Source organism: Oncorhynchus mykiss, chromosome 3, assembly GCF_057628025.1.
Source record: "Oncorhynchus mykiss isolate SJ-2025 chromosome 3, ASM5762802v1, whole genome shotgun sequence".
In the NCBI taxonomy this organism is placed as follows: domain Eukaryota; kingdom Metazoa; phylum Chordata; class Actinopteri; order Salmoniformes; family Salmonidae; genus Oncorhynchus; species Oncorhynchus mykiss.
This window is the reverse complement of record NC_143024.1, coordinates 32,804,538-32,818,006: the sequence shown is the minus strand read 5'-3', so window position 1 is coordinate 32,818,006 and position 13,469 is coordinate 32,804,538. Positions and strand designations below refer to the sequence as shown.

The 13,469-nt window shown below is 44.9% G+C and overlaps 1 pseudogene across 1 annotated transcript; it reads left to right on the top strand.

Annotated features, from left to right (window-relative positions):
- Nucleotides 1-649: 649 nt before the first annotated feature.
- Nucleotides 650-12,127, top strand: LOC110503879 (ras GTPase-activating-like protein IQGAP3; annotated as a pseudogene). Its single transcript, XR_016494935.1, has 26 exons — nt 650-971; nt 1,287-1,374; nt 1,653-1,809; nt 2,180-2,257; nt 2,370-2,514; nt 2,989-3,158; nt 3,271-3,352; nt 3,433-3,587; nt 3,662-3,748; nt 3,932-4,088; nt 4,182-4,367; nt 4,467-4,582; nt 4,724-4,887; nt 4,982-5,072; nt 5,216-5,400; nt 5,875-6,266; nt 6,543-6,659; nt 6,857-6,941; nt 9,017-9,246; nt 9,357-9,489; nt 9,626-9,870; nt 9,977-10,042; nt 10,153-10,577; nt 10,680-10,808; nt 10,913-11,015; nt 11,214-12,127. The product of XR_016494935.1 is annotated as a ras GTPase-activating-like protein IQGAP3 (transcript).
- Nucleotides 12,128-13,469: the final 1,342 nt, after the last annotated feature.

Genomic DNA, 13,469 nt, shown 5'->3' with positions numbered 1-13,469 from the left:
CACAGAATGGAATATAATCACGTGCTATCAGAAACCACTGCACTTGACCCCAGGTTTAAGAAGTTAGCCTTCAGTGATGCCAGAGCGATTGATGAGGCTCTTCAAAGAATAACCTCAGCAGCAGGGAGGGACAGCCCCAGCAGTCAGCAGGCTCAGGCACCAGGGCAACAGGAAGAAGAGGGATCAGATGGAGCAGAAGCACCAGCAGTAGTGCCACAAACGTCTGCTGTTTGGATGCTGTTTGACGAGCGAGCAACTGGGGATACAGCACGAAGGAATCTCTCAGCAGATGTCATAATGCAGGTCCGATCCTATTTGGAGGAGCCACTCCAACATTTAATTTTACAATTTAATTAGAATTGTTTTAACACCAATCATACTCAAACTATCGCAAACTGTTTTGAAAAAATATTTTAAAAAATTATTTTAAAAAGCCGTTTGGGAGCCAAAAGAGCCGGCTCTTTTTGGTGAGCTGAGCCGAACGAGCCGGCTCACTGAAAATGCCCATCACTATTAAGAATTTGTTCTTAACTGACATGCCTAGTTAAGTACAGGTAAAAAAAAAATTAAAAAAAATCACGTGTGTTCGAACGTTTCTAAAATACACTTCATGTACCACAATACAAAGTGACCACCTGTATTGGCCAATCAGAACGGCTTCTGATTAGCCAATGAATGGCGGGATATTCAAAGTTCAAACTTGATGGAACCATTAACAGAAACATGTGTCTGTACTGCAGTTGAGGCAGTAGGAGAGGAGGGAATGATAGTGTATTTTTTTAAATTACTAGAATAGAATGGAAACAGGATCAACCATTTAAGTGAAACACTATCCACATGCGGAAATCATATCGATAACTTGAGACCAGAAAATATAGCTAGCGTTTTGAGAGAATGTGCCAGTAATATGTCGTCTGGGAACAAGTCAAAGAAATGGGAGATTCGGGCACACAAACCGGGTTCAGGGGGCTGTAAGTTAAGCGACCTTGCAACCTAATTAACCAAAGTTTGTTAGACAGTAAATAGTAAACTGTTGTTTTGCCTGGTTTAGGTGGGTGGCTAAGTTACGTGTGATCTATAGTTAACGTTAGCGAATGATCTAACCTTAACGTTAAAGGCTTACTGTAACGTTATAGCTAGTTAACTTGCAAGTCTCCTAATATAACGTTAGCTAACTTGTCAAGGTTAACTTGGGTCAAGTTCATGTCAACTCGGGTATTTAGTTAGGTTAGACATCTAGATGGTACGTTGTATAAAGTTATATGATTTTTGACATGTTGTTATAGATGAGCGGTTGACAGCTGAGGAGATGGATGAACAACGCATCCAGAAGGTTGCCTATCAATACCTGTGCCGTTTGGAAGAGGCTAAAATGTAAGAACATTTGAAACTGTATTTTCAGTTGGTTTCAGACAATAACTGACTTGTACTTCAGACTGTATCACTTCACCCTATCATGGATAGCTAACTCGCTTTTGAAGTGCATTGGCCAATTCTCTTTCTACAGGAAATTGCAAAAGCAACTATCTCTGTCATTAATTCTGATTGCTCTATATGTTTCAACACATCACATGCAATACTTGGAAATATATTGCATTAATATTCCCTAGTAAGTTAACATTAGACTAGATTAGTATGTTCTCTCTTTACAGGTGGATGGAAGCTTGTCTCCATGAGGAGCTGCCTGCCCCGACTGAGCAGGAGGAAGGGCTGAGGAACGGGGTGCTGCTGGCCAAGCTAGGCCACTGTTTCACCCCCAAGATACTCCCCCTCAAAAAGATCTATGACCTGGACCAGGAACGCTTCAAGGTCTGCTCTATTATTCACAGCCCTATGGTTTTACTGAAATGCCTCTCACTAAGAAAGACTGAGTTTCCTGCTCAGTAACTTTCTTTTGGACCTTTTTTGACAGTCTTGTCATTTATTTTTCTCTGAAAAATAACACTCAGCCCCTTGTTTACCTTCTTGACCCTTTAGAACTACCTATTTTTCCCAGTACCTGCTTTTCTGCTCTAATGTAGTCTTTTCACATGACTGGAACCCAACTCCTTTAGAGCTGAGATTTGAATTTGTGCTGAGCAAGCATAATACTCTATTTCAAAGGCATTGAATAGTGTAGCTGAATATCAGAGGTGTCATAATGGAGATTTCTCCAACGGATCATATCTTTCTCCCTCAGGGTATGGGATTGCAGTTCCGCCACATGGACAACATCAACCATTGGCGCAGTGCGATGGCGGAGATCGGACTGCCAACTGTAAATTAAAGGGAGAAATAAACTCTTTATTAGGCCTGTCCTCACATATAACAGTAGCAATCTTGTTTACTGTTACACCTGAACTACACCTAACCTGTCCTTGTTGTTTCAGATGTTCCACCCAGAGACGACTGACATCTATGATAAGAAGAACATCCCCAGAACTGTGTACTGTATCTGTGCTCTCAGCCTCTACCTTTTCCGACTATGTTTGGCCCCTCAGATCCATGACCTCTGTGGCAAGGTCAAATCTACAGGTAGAGTCCCAGTAGCCTCTTACTATTCAATCACAACTGGGATAAGGGGAAAATATAATATTAATATTCCTCTCTCATTCCTGTGTTTTTGGGGTAATATTTATTCTCCAGAGGAGATATGGCATCCAGATGCCAGCCTTTAGCAAGATTAGGGGAATCTTAGCCAATGAGATAAGTGGATGAGGCTGCTAGTAAGTAGAGGCACAGATGTTTTGCTTTGATGTTTTCAGATGTAGAAAATACACCTTATTTCAAGTTAAAATATGAATTCGCCCAAAATGTGTTTGTTTTCTCTCTACTATTACTCTCTACTTAAACTGATATGGATGGGATTTCAAAATTGAAACGCCAAGAGACACATCGGATACTATTGAAGTTCCTCGGTCATCGACTGTCATCTAAGAGTTAATGTTTTCACTGTCCTTGAATAGTTTATCAAAATGTTGCCTCTAGCTCCCTTCTCTCTCCCTCCAGTCCATGCTGCAGTTATAGCGATCAACGAGGCGGTGGAGAGGGGGCACGTGGAGGTCATTGCCCAGGCCCTGCGGAACCCCAGCGCCATGCTCACCAACCTGCAGGAGCACCTGATGCCAGTCTACCAGGAGATGGCACGGGCACAGAAGGCAGCTTTCGCCTACACCAAGGTGACTAACAGACTGAATTAATATGATAATTTAAAAATGCATTTATAGCCGTATCCCTGGTACAGAGTTTCTGTTGGTGTCAGGATAGTAATCATGTGTACTGAATTTCTAGTGTAACTGTTCAGAGGAGAAGGATATCTATGAGGAACACCTGACCCAAAGTGAGATTCAAGAGAACATTGACAAAGTAAATGGTGAGTTGACTTACCCATCAAACAGATAAATAAGAAGATGAATAAAAATTAAACCAAATATTTTGTCACTGTGTATGCAGTGCGTGCGGCCATAGAGCAGGTGGACGAGGCCCTGGATTGTGGGGACTCTGGCCATCCTGGCAGCCCTCCAGGTCCCCTGTCTGGCCCTGAGGGGCCTCCAGAGAGGCCATGGTACCTGGAGCAACTGGCCACTGACCGTGAACAGAATGCCCTGGTGAGAAACTGCACATTAACACCGCACACAGAGACACTGTGACCCCCTGGCCTTTAGTCTCTGACATGTGGCAGGACCTGGGCTGTGTGGACCCTCTGGAGCGAGATGAGCTGCAGAAGGAGGTGTTGTGGCTAACGAGGAGGCCCAGAGCAACCAGACAAGTCAGTACACACTCAACTAAATACTGTATCGTAGTCAGTTCTTATCACAAGGGGCATGCACTATATCAATTCCAGTGACTCTTGAGTTGCTGCATGTGTGCTTAAATATATTAATGCCCTGTCCTTTGCAGTCCCAATGTTCCATTGTAGATCCATCCAAACAAAATGTGTGTGTTTATTCAGTGCAGAAAGCTGTAAGATCTATCAACGAGAACCTGCGTCTTGGGGAGCCCAGGCAGACTGTTCGTGCCCTCATGGACCCTGAGGGCATCTCACTCAACTCCTTTTCTCTGCAACTTTGTCTTGTCTGTAAACAAGACTGTGTTCCATTAACATTTTGGTAAAAAAAAATGAATAGTAATATAAACAATATAGGGGGAAATTACCAGGTTACCGAAATTGAATAATTTTGTTGTATGTAAACTGACTGTAGTGAATATGGTCCTCTGTGCCTGCAGGGGGACCTGCAGCAGGAGGAGCTGTACGTAGCAGTGGAGATACTCTCGGCGGTGGCTCTTATCAACTAGGCAGTGGAGGCCAAAGATGTGGGAGCCTTCTGTGCCACGCTGGTCAGCCCTGCAGCCGGTCTGGCCGATATTGACGACAGCTTGGTCCAGAGGTGGGTTTCCAGTACCACTCTCCTGACAATTCTCAGTTGTCTCTGTAGCCTGGGTGCAGATCTGTATACTTGAACTAACTCCTTTGCCATTTGCCTCAGGTACTTTGAGGAGCTGGGTGATCAGAGGAGGAAGGCTGTGAGAGCTCTGCTGACGTGGAACAATCTCCAGAGAGGACCGAACTCTGTAAACGCAGCAGCACAGGAAGAGCATGACCGTACGTTGGAGAACTGAACACCAACTCCCAGAAACACTGGGTTTAGGTCCATTGACAGAAATATTTTGTTGGGTGCTATTTGATTCTAAAACCAGAGGAACACCTTGTATTTGACTGGATCTGCTTCCTGTTTGTCCACAGAGATCCTCGCCATCTGGCTGATTAACCAGGCCCTGTCTCGAGGCGACCTTCAGAAGGCTCTAGCTGCACTGCTGCTGCCTTCTAGTGGCCTTGAGGAGGTGACGACACTCAATGCTCGCCGCTACCATGACGTACTGACCAGAGGCCGGAGGTTGAAGGCTGAGGTATGTCATCCAGGAAGACATAATAGTTTAAAACAGGGAATCTAAACAAGATTTTGTGGTTCATTGTTCAATGCTGTGCCCTGTCCTATCACAGGTGAGCCGTAATCCAGGAGCAGAGTTGTGGTTGGCTGACATTCAGAAAGGAGTGAGAAGAGCCAATCACGACACTCAAAGAGCCCCGAAGAGTGAGTTGGCGTAATACCTTCACATCGGGTTTTTAAAGCCATGGTGAAATTCTATGCTGATGGGTTTCCTCACAACAGTTGTAATTCATATTATCACAAAATGTATACCGTTATCTTAACTGTGTGTGTGTTTCCCTGGCCAGTGTCCCTGGGCTTGGTGGCCGTGAACCAGGCAGTGGAGGAGGGCAAGACGTCCCAGACGCTGCGAGTCCTGCGTCTGCCAGAGGTGGCGCTGCGGAGCGTGGTGGAAGAATGTGCTGGAGTGTACCAGGCTGAAATCACCACCCTACTCTTGGGCCAAATCTGTGGGAGGTCAGTACCCACTACCGTGATTCACTTGTGTTCATGCTGGTTGTGATCTATGCACTTTAGTAGCATATTAGCTGCTCATAATTGGTCAGGATTAACCGTAGACTCAGCGACGCAGTAAATGTCATATCAGGTCAATTTCAGCAACAACTAAGAGCGTTGAAGCATGAGGCTGAACATCTCCATTGTTTTGGTCCCGCCACATTGTAGCAGACTGAGTGTACCGTTGCTCATCCGCAGATACTATGTTGCATCGCGCTCATCTCAGTATCTGCGGTGCTGCTCCTGGCAGCATCATAACACTGAATCTACCTTCAATCTTCTAGGTAGTGATAAGCCCTAATCTCTATGTACTGGGACTCAGGGGACAACTGGAGCCCATGACTGAAGACTAAGGACAGCCCCTACTACTTCCACCTGACAGGCCCCTTCATATGTGGCCTGTGCTGAGTTTTATGCAATGGCTTGCTTAATTTAAGTGTGTGTTCTCCAGACTCAGCCTCTGTACCTGGCCCAGCTGATCTTCCTGAAGCCCCAGAATAAAACGACTCTCTTCATGGAGACTGTCATCTTCACCCTGTTCAACTACGGCTCCGACTGCAGGGAGGCCTACCTGCTGCTGCAGCTCTTCACCCCCGCGCTGTGCCATGAGATCAAGTCATTGTACACACACTATTCACACACTATACAGGTGGTGACTGGGAACCCCACAGTCATTAAGATGTTTGTGAGTTTCTACCGCCATGCCCGCGGTCAGACCGCGTTGAAGGAGATCCTCGGGCTGGCCATTAGAGAGGTGCTGCAGGACTGCATCCTCAGCATCCGCACGGACCCCTGCGAGATCGACAAGAGCTGGGTCAACCAGACCCAGACCAACCACAAGAGGTCAGCACTGAGCCATGAGCAAATGTAGTGTCGTGGTGGTTCTCCTATAGAGAGCCTAGACAGTTTTAGCTTGGCCACAAGAGTTCAGCATAAAGCAAGAAATACATATACTATGCAGACTGATTTACTTACTTTAGTTGAATGCACTGATTTTGATTTGCTCATGACAAGTATTTAAAGATATGTACGCTCACACTCTCAGATTGGCTTCAAGAGGTCCATTGAGAAACATAAATGCATACACACACAGCAACATACTCTGTCTCCTCTCCCTAGCTCCCTGCCCTATGAAGTGAGTGCAGAGCAGCGTCGCCTGTACATCTCTATCGTCAACCTCAAGAACGTTACAGACCGCCTGCTCAACGCAATCACCAGCAACCTGCATAAATTACCGTAAGAGGCCCTTCATATGCACTCTGCAGAGCTTCCTTTTCATTCTCAGTGCAATTCATTTGAATCACCAGCAACTTAATCAAACAGCTGTTGGCAGCTCACGTCTTCCTCTCACCAGATTTGGCTACTTATTGTTTTAGTTTGATTTGTTTCTGTGATGGGAGTTCAACACTCAGGCGTTCTCCTTCCTCCCACAGATATGGGATGCGCTACACAGCCTAGGTCCTGAGAGATTCTCTACATGAGAAGTTTCCTCAGGCCAGCGAGGATGAGCTTTACAAGGTACACTACTGACCAGACTCAATGAATAAATCACGCAACATTCAAAAAGGTCCTCGTGTCAATGACAGACAAACGATAGATATGGAGTCAAAAGACCGAGCCCAATATTTGATTAGTTTAAAACAAGAAACAATTGGGTCACAATGAATATCTTCACATACACTACATGACCAAAAGTATGTGGACACCTGCTCGTCAAACATCTCATTACAAAATCTTGGGCATTAATATGGAGTTGGTCCCCTTTGCTACTATAACAGCCTCCACTCTTCTGGGAAGGCTTTCTACTAGATGTTGGAACATTGCTGCTGGGACTTGCTTCCATTTCAGTCACGAGCATTAGTGAGGTTGGGCACTGATGTTGGGCGATTGGGCTTGGCTCGCAGTCGCCGTTCCAATTCATCCTAAAGGTGTTCGATGGGGTTGAGGTCAGGGCTCTGTGCAGGACAGTCAAGTTCTTCCACACCGATCTCGACAAACCTTTTCTGCATGGACCTTGCTTTGTGCACGGGGGCATACATTGTCACTCTGAAACATGAAAGAGCCTTCTCCGAACTGTTACCACAAAGTTGGAAGCACAGAATCGTATAGAATGTCATTGTACGCTGTAGCGTTAAGAATTTAAATTCACTGGAACTAAGGATCTTAGCCCGAAACATGAAAAACCGCCCCAGACCATTCTTCCTCCTCCGCTGAACTTTACAGTTGGCGCTATGCATTTGGGCAGGATTGTTCTGTGAGCTTGTGTGGCATACCACTTCCCGACTTAGCCGTTGTTGCTCCTAGACGCTTAAACTTCACAATAACAGCATTAACAGTTGACTGGGGTAGCTCTAGCAGGGGAGAAATTTGACTAAGTGACTTGCTGGAAAGGTGGCATCTTATGACGGTGCCACTTTGAAAGTCTGAGCTCTTCAGTAAGGCCATTCTACTGCCAATGTTTGTTTATGGAGATTGCATGGCTGTGTGCTCGATTTTATACATTGGTACTGTACTTTTGTGTATATGTAGTGTATTTACCAAAAAAAGTAATACATCCACCACCGCAAAAACAAGAGAGGGAGCCTGGCAGATAATTGCAGACAGAGTAAATGCGCAAGTGAAGAGTGCTTTTCATGACAACACGGGCAGCAATGTATTCGGTTTTAGTTGTAACCCCATGGGAGTCACAGATCATCTGACCAAAAAGTAAGGAAAATCATTGAATTTAATGACTGTTTCTGAAAATTATTTGGTTTGGTGGAAGTGTTGGCTACAATATTAAATAGCTGCCTGTTTATGCTGTGAAAATATTTTATATTAATTTAGTCTCCTTCATTTGGTCCAGAGGGTCTTTTGAATTTCAGGATATGTGTCAATCTATAGCACCAATGACGTTTTGAAAATCTGCAGGATGAATTAGGCGATGTATTATTTTTATCATATTGCCTAGGTTTATTCATTTGAGATTAACAAAGCATTGCTGGCAGTCAACTGACCTCAGTTTACTCTACCTGCAGTTCTGTAGAAGTCCTCCATGATTAAATGGAAAACTTGATAGCCAGCAAATGCAACAGACATAAAATACCTCTTCAATGCGAGGCACTTATTATTATTATCACACAGTTGCCTTGCCAAATAGTTCAGCTTTGCCCATATTGTACAGGAAACTTTCAATGGCAAAACATCGCAAAGCAATACAGTTTGTATAGCAGTCAAAGCGAAACCATGCTGGCTTAGATTTGCTATATATGGGTTAAGTAAATTGACCAGATATGAGTGATTGTATTTTTGAACGTTATTGTTTTTCTGCACGTTCTTCTGCATGATCTAAAGGATGTATTCAAGGTCCAATAATTTGTTCTCTTTTGTAAAGCACTGCCAACAACGCAGGCTCCGATGTTCATCATTTGAGAAAATCCACTGGACAATCTTATTGGCGGAGAAGTCCCGTATTTATTCACTAGAACAGGCTAAGGTCAAGTTAACCTAGTAGGTATCGGTTTTACTTCAGAGAATTCGGTGTTGTGGTTTCTGATCAGGCTGTCTTTCAAGTTTTTTTTTTCTGGAGCTGAAAATTCAGAGTTTGTGGTCAGATTGTGGGGATCCTGGTGTACTACCGCTACAACCCAGCTGCTGTGGCTCCGGATGGTTTTGATGTGGTAGAGTTCTCGTCTGGCTCCTCACTGCTCCCTGAGCAGCGTTGCATCCTGGGTTCCATCGCACGCATCCTGCAGCATGCCGCCTCACACAAACACTTCCACGGTGACAGCCCTCACCTGCGCGCCCTCAACGACTACATTACCCTGACGCACTCCAAGTTCCGGTGAATCGTCCTGTCATTTTAGCGCATCCTCCACCCCCTTTTTAGAGGAGAGCTTTATTACTATAATTAGGTTATACATGCTAAATGGTTCTTAAGCAGATCTTCCGCAGTAAGTTCCTTCATGCTGCGTGTGATGTGTCGGCGCCAGAGGAGCATTTTAACATTGATGAATACTCTGAGATGGTCATCCTCAACAAGCCTGTCATCTATATCTCCATCAGTGAGCTCCTTAACACACACAAGGTCTGGATGCCATATAAGCTAAAGAGGCATAGAAACTTTTCGTTTTTAATGGGTTCTGGGGGAGGTGGGTTGGGAACAAACCTTTTCATTTGAGTAGATCCTGTGTGTGTGTGTGTGTGTGTGTGTGTGTGTGTAGCTTCTGATGGAGCACCAGGACTCCCTGTGTCCCGACCAGTCTGACCCATTGCTGACTGTTGACCTGGGGAAGGTGCCCACTATCCAAGCTCTGGTTGGTGAGGGGGCTGTGAGCGCTGCGGAGCCCCAGAAAGAGCAGACCCTGGCCCAGTACAGTAAGATGGAGATGTCCCTCAACCTCACCAGCAAGTTTGATGTTTTCAGGGGCTCTGACGACCACCCTGACGCCAGGGGGATTCTCCTCAGGTAGGGGCTTAAACTTTTTAACATTTCAGTGAGGTATGACTATCACACCATGAAAATGGCGTGTCTAACTTGAAGTGTGTTTTGTTTCTGTGTGGTTGTTTTGCAGTACCAAACAGTTTATCGTCGACTTGATCCGAGCCCAGCCTGGAGAGCTTCTTCCTCTCAGGATCAGGTATATTCCACAGCTCTTCACTGGGCTGCCACACGCCCTCTTCCTCACACTCTCATCTCTCCGTAGGGAGTTGGTAGTAGTTAACCGCTGGCGTATTCCTCTCCTCTCAGGAAGTGCAGCACGCGTGGATGATGCACTGCCGTGCCCAAAGGGACACCCGCACCCCTGAGAAGATGAAGAGGAACCAGTTGATCGTTTCCGACGGCAACCTGTCTCTGGAGGAGAAGAAGCAGAAGATCCAGCGTAGCCTGAGGAGGCTGGAGAGCCTGGGGGTCCTGACCCCACCTGACTCTGAGACACAGATACTACAGCTCATAGCCAAGGTAGATGGAAACATACACTACACAGCACACACACAATGACATTTTAATTGTAAAGTTATCACACCAAATCAACTACAGATAAACCTCTTCTCCCCCCCCCCGAGACAGACTATGGGCAGCCTGCACTGCAAGACCTCCTTCCACAGCTAACAGGTGGACTTCTACAGCAAGTACATCACCACCTGCCTGGGTAACCTCACCGCCAAACACAGGTAGACACAAACACATGTGGGAGTGTGACCACACTGGAAGATGGCTTTACACTGCTACTGTGCTGAGCTCTATAACTCTCTCGCTCTTTCTTTCTTCCTCAGTGAGGTGAGTGGAAAGAAGGCAGCAGAGAGCAAAGGGAAGAAGAGCAAGCATCCCACTCTGACCTACACTGCTACCCGTTTACATGAGAAAGGAGTCCTTATGGAGATCGAGAACCTGCCAGTCACACAGATAGTATGCAGGAACGTGCACACACACCACCCTACCAAATTACCATGGATGGTTACCTAGGGCATCAAGAAATTAAATGTATTTGATTATTATATCTCCTCAGGTTTAAGAATGTCATCTTTGACATTGTGCCCGGTGATGAGGGTGGCACGTTCCAGGCTCGCTTTATGGGTGTGGACATGGAGAAGTTCCCCCTCAAATACCAGGTGAGTCTGGGGAGTAGTATAATGAAACTAGAACAGACATTTCAATACAAACCTATGGTCTGTGATTGATGCAAATCCCAGTCTCTCACTGAAATCAGTGCTCTATATTGTATGTGCTGCAATGGTAAATTATTTAGTGATCCTATTTTGAAAGATCTTGGATTTCAGAACTGTATTCAAACGTGTATGTGTGTGTAGGACCTGCTGCAGCTCCAGTACGAGGGAGTGGCGGTGATGAAGATGTTCGACAAGGCCAAAGTCAACGTCAACCTGCTAATCTTCCTTCTCAACAAGAAGTTCTTCAAGAAGTGAGGGGGTTAGGATAGTGCCAGATCTCCCACCCCAACACGGGGAGCAGCCTACACAGTCCTCTAGTATTTTGTGCACTACTTAAAATGAGCACAGGACCGCCGCTAAGCTACATTTGCCACACACTCCACATACATATGCTCTTAGGGCATTTTATGTTGTGCAACTTAATGATTCAAATGCCACTTTCAATGCCATAGGAACTGGTACTGTAACATGTACCTTGAGACTTCCTGTGATTATGGTTTATTGTCTCCCTGATGTGTAGGTTACTGACAGGTCTGGCCACATTGTAAGGAATTTGTGTAATTGACTGTAAAGACAGATGATATTGCAATGAGGGTGATTCCATTAGCTAGGCTTATGTCAGATGAGATGTGGTTGAGCCTTGTGGTCCAACCTTTGAACTCTAACCTAAGAGGCTTGACCTTTTTGTTAGTCTGGGCTTAACTTTTGTTCAAACTTATGTACATATTTTCTGTCATTTAATTGTTTATCTTATTATTTTCATCTGTCATTCTGATACCCTTATGTCAGTCTTGATTAGTTTAATATTTTTCTTTTCAACACTAACATGTTCAGGCCAGTCAGAATTTCCACAATCGGCTGCTAAATATGAATGTGGACCAACATGACAATACAACTGTTGTTATTTCTTTACATATCAGTGCTGTAGCTGTAAAGGAAATTGGTTGATTAATCTAACCAGACAACAGACCAACTGCCTGATACATTGTCCTAATGAAACTGTTAATACTTCTGTTTTTTACTTTTATATTTAAATAAAAATGTAGTTTCTGTCAGTTTTGGTTTTACATACTTGATTTGATCTATTTTATTAACCTGTTATTCTTAATGATAGAATAAAGCTCTCATTAGTAGAAATAAACTATCTTCATAATGGCCATGAGACATTTTTATGCAAACCATCTTAGCAGATGCTTGCTTGCTCTGTGAGCTCCACAAACTGGTAAATAACAAAGCCCACCATAGATATTCACCATGTATATTCCATGACCAAAAGTATGTGGACAGCTGCTTGTCAAACATCTCATTCCAAACTCATGGGCATTAATATGGAGTTGGTCCCCCCTTTTGCTCCTATAATAGCCTCCACTCTTCTGGGAAGGCTTTCCACTAGATGTTGGAACATTGCTGCGGGGACTTGCTTCCGTTGAGCCATGAGCGTTAGTGAGGTTGGGCATTTAGGCCTGGCTCAGTCTGTGTTCAAATTCATCCCAAAGGTGTTAGATGGAGTTGAGGTCAGGGCTTTGTGCAGGCCAGTCAAGTTCTTCCCCATTGATCTCGAGAAACCATTTCTGTATGGACCTCGCTTTGTGCATGGGGGCATTGTCATGCTGAAACAGGAACAGGCATTCCCCAAACTGTTGCCACAAAATTGGTAGGGCAGAGTCATCTAGAATGCAATTTTACGCTGTAGCGTTAAGATTTCCCTTCACTGGAACTAAGGGGCCTAGCTGGAACTGTGAAAAACAGCCCCCAACTATTGTTCCTCCTCCACCAAACTTTACAGTTGACACTATGCATTTGGGCAGGTAGCGTTCTCCTGTCATCCACCAAACCCAGATTAGTCCATTAGACTGCCAGATAATAGAGCTTGATTAATCTCTCCAGAGAACACATTTCCCCTACTCCAGAATCCAATGGCGGCGAGTGTTACGCCACTTCAGCTGGCGCTTGGCATTGCACATGGTGATCTTAGGCTTGTGTGCGACTGCTCGGGCATGGGAACCAATGAAGCTCCTGATGAACAGTTATTGTACTGATGTAGCGCCCAGAGACAGTTTGGAACTTGTCAGTGAGTGTTGCAACCGAGGACAGATTATTTTTTTACGCGCTTCAGCACTTGGCAGTCCTGTTTTTTTTTTAGCTTGTGAGGCCTACCACTGAGCGGTTGTTTCTCCTAGACGTTTCCACTTCACAATAACTGCACTTAAAGTTGACCGGGGCAGCTCCAGCAGTGCAGAATTTTGACAAACTGACTTTTTGGAAAGGTGGCATCCTATGACCGTGCCATGTTGAAAGTCACAGAGCTCTTCAGTAAGGCCATTCTACTGCCAATGTTTGTCCACGGAGATTGCATGGCTGTGTGCTTGATTTTATACACCGGTCAAAATAGCCAAA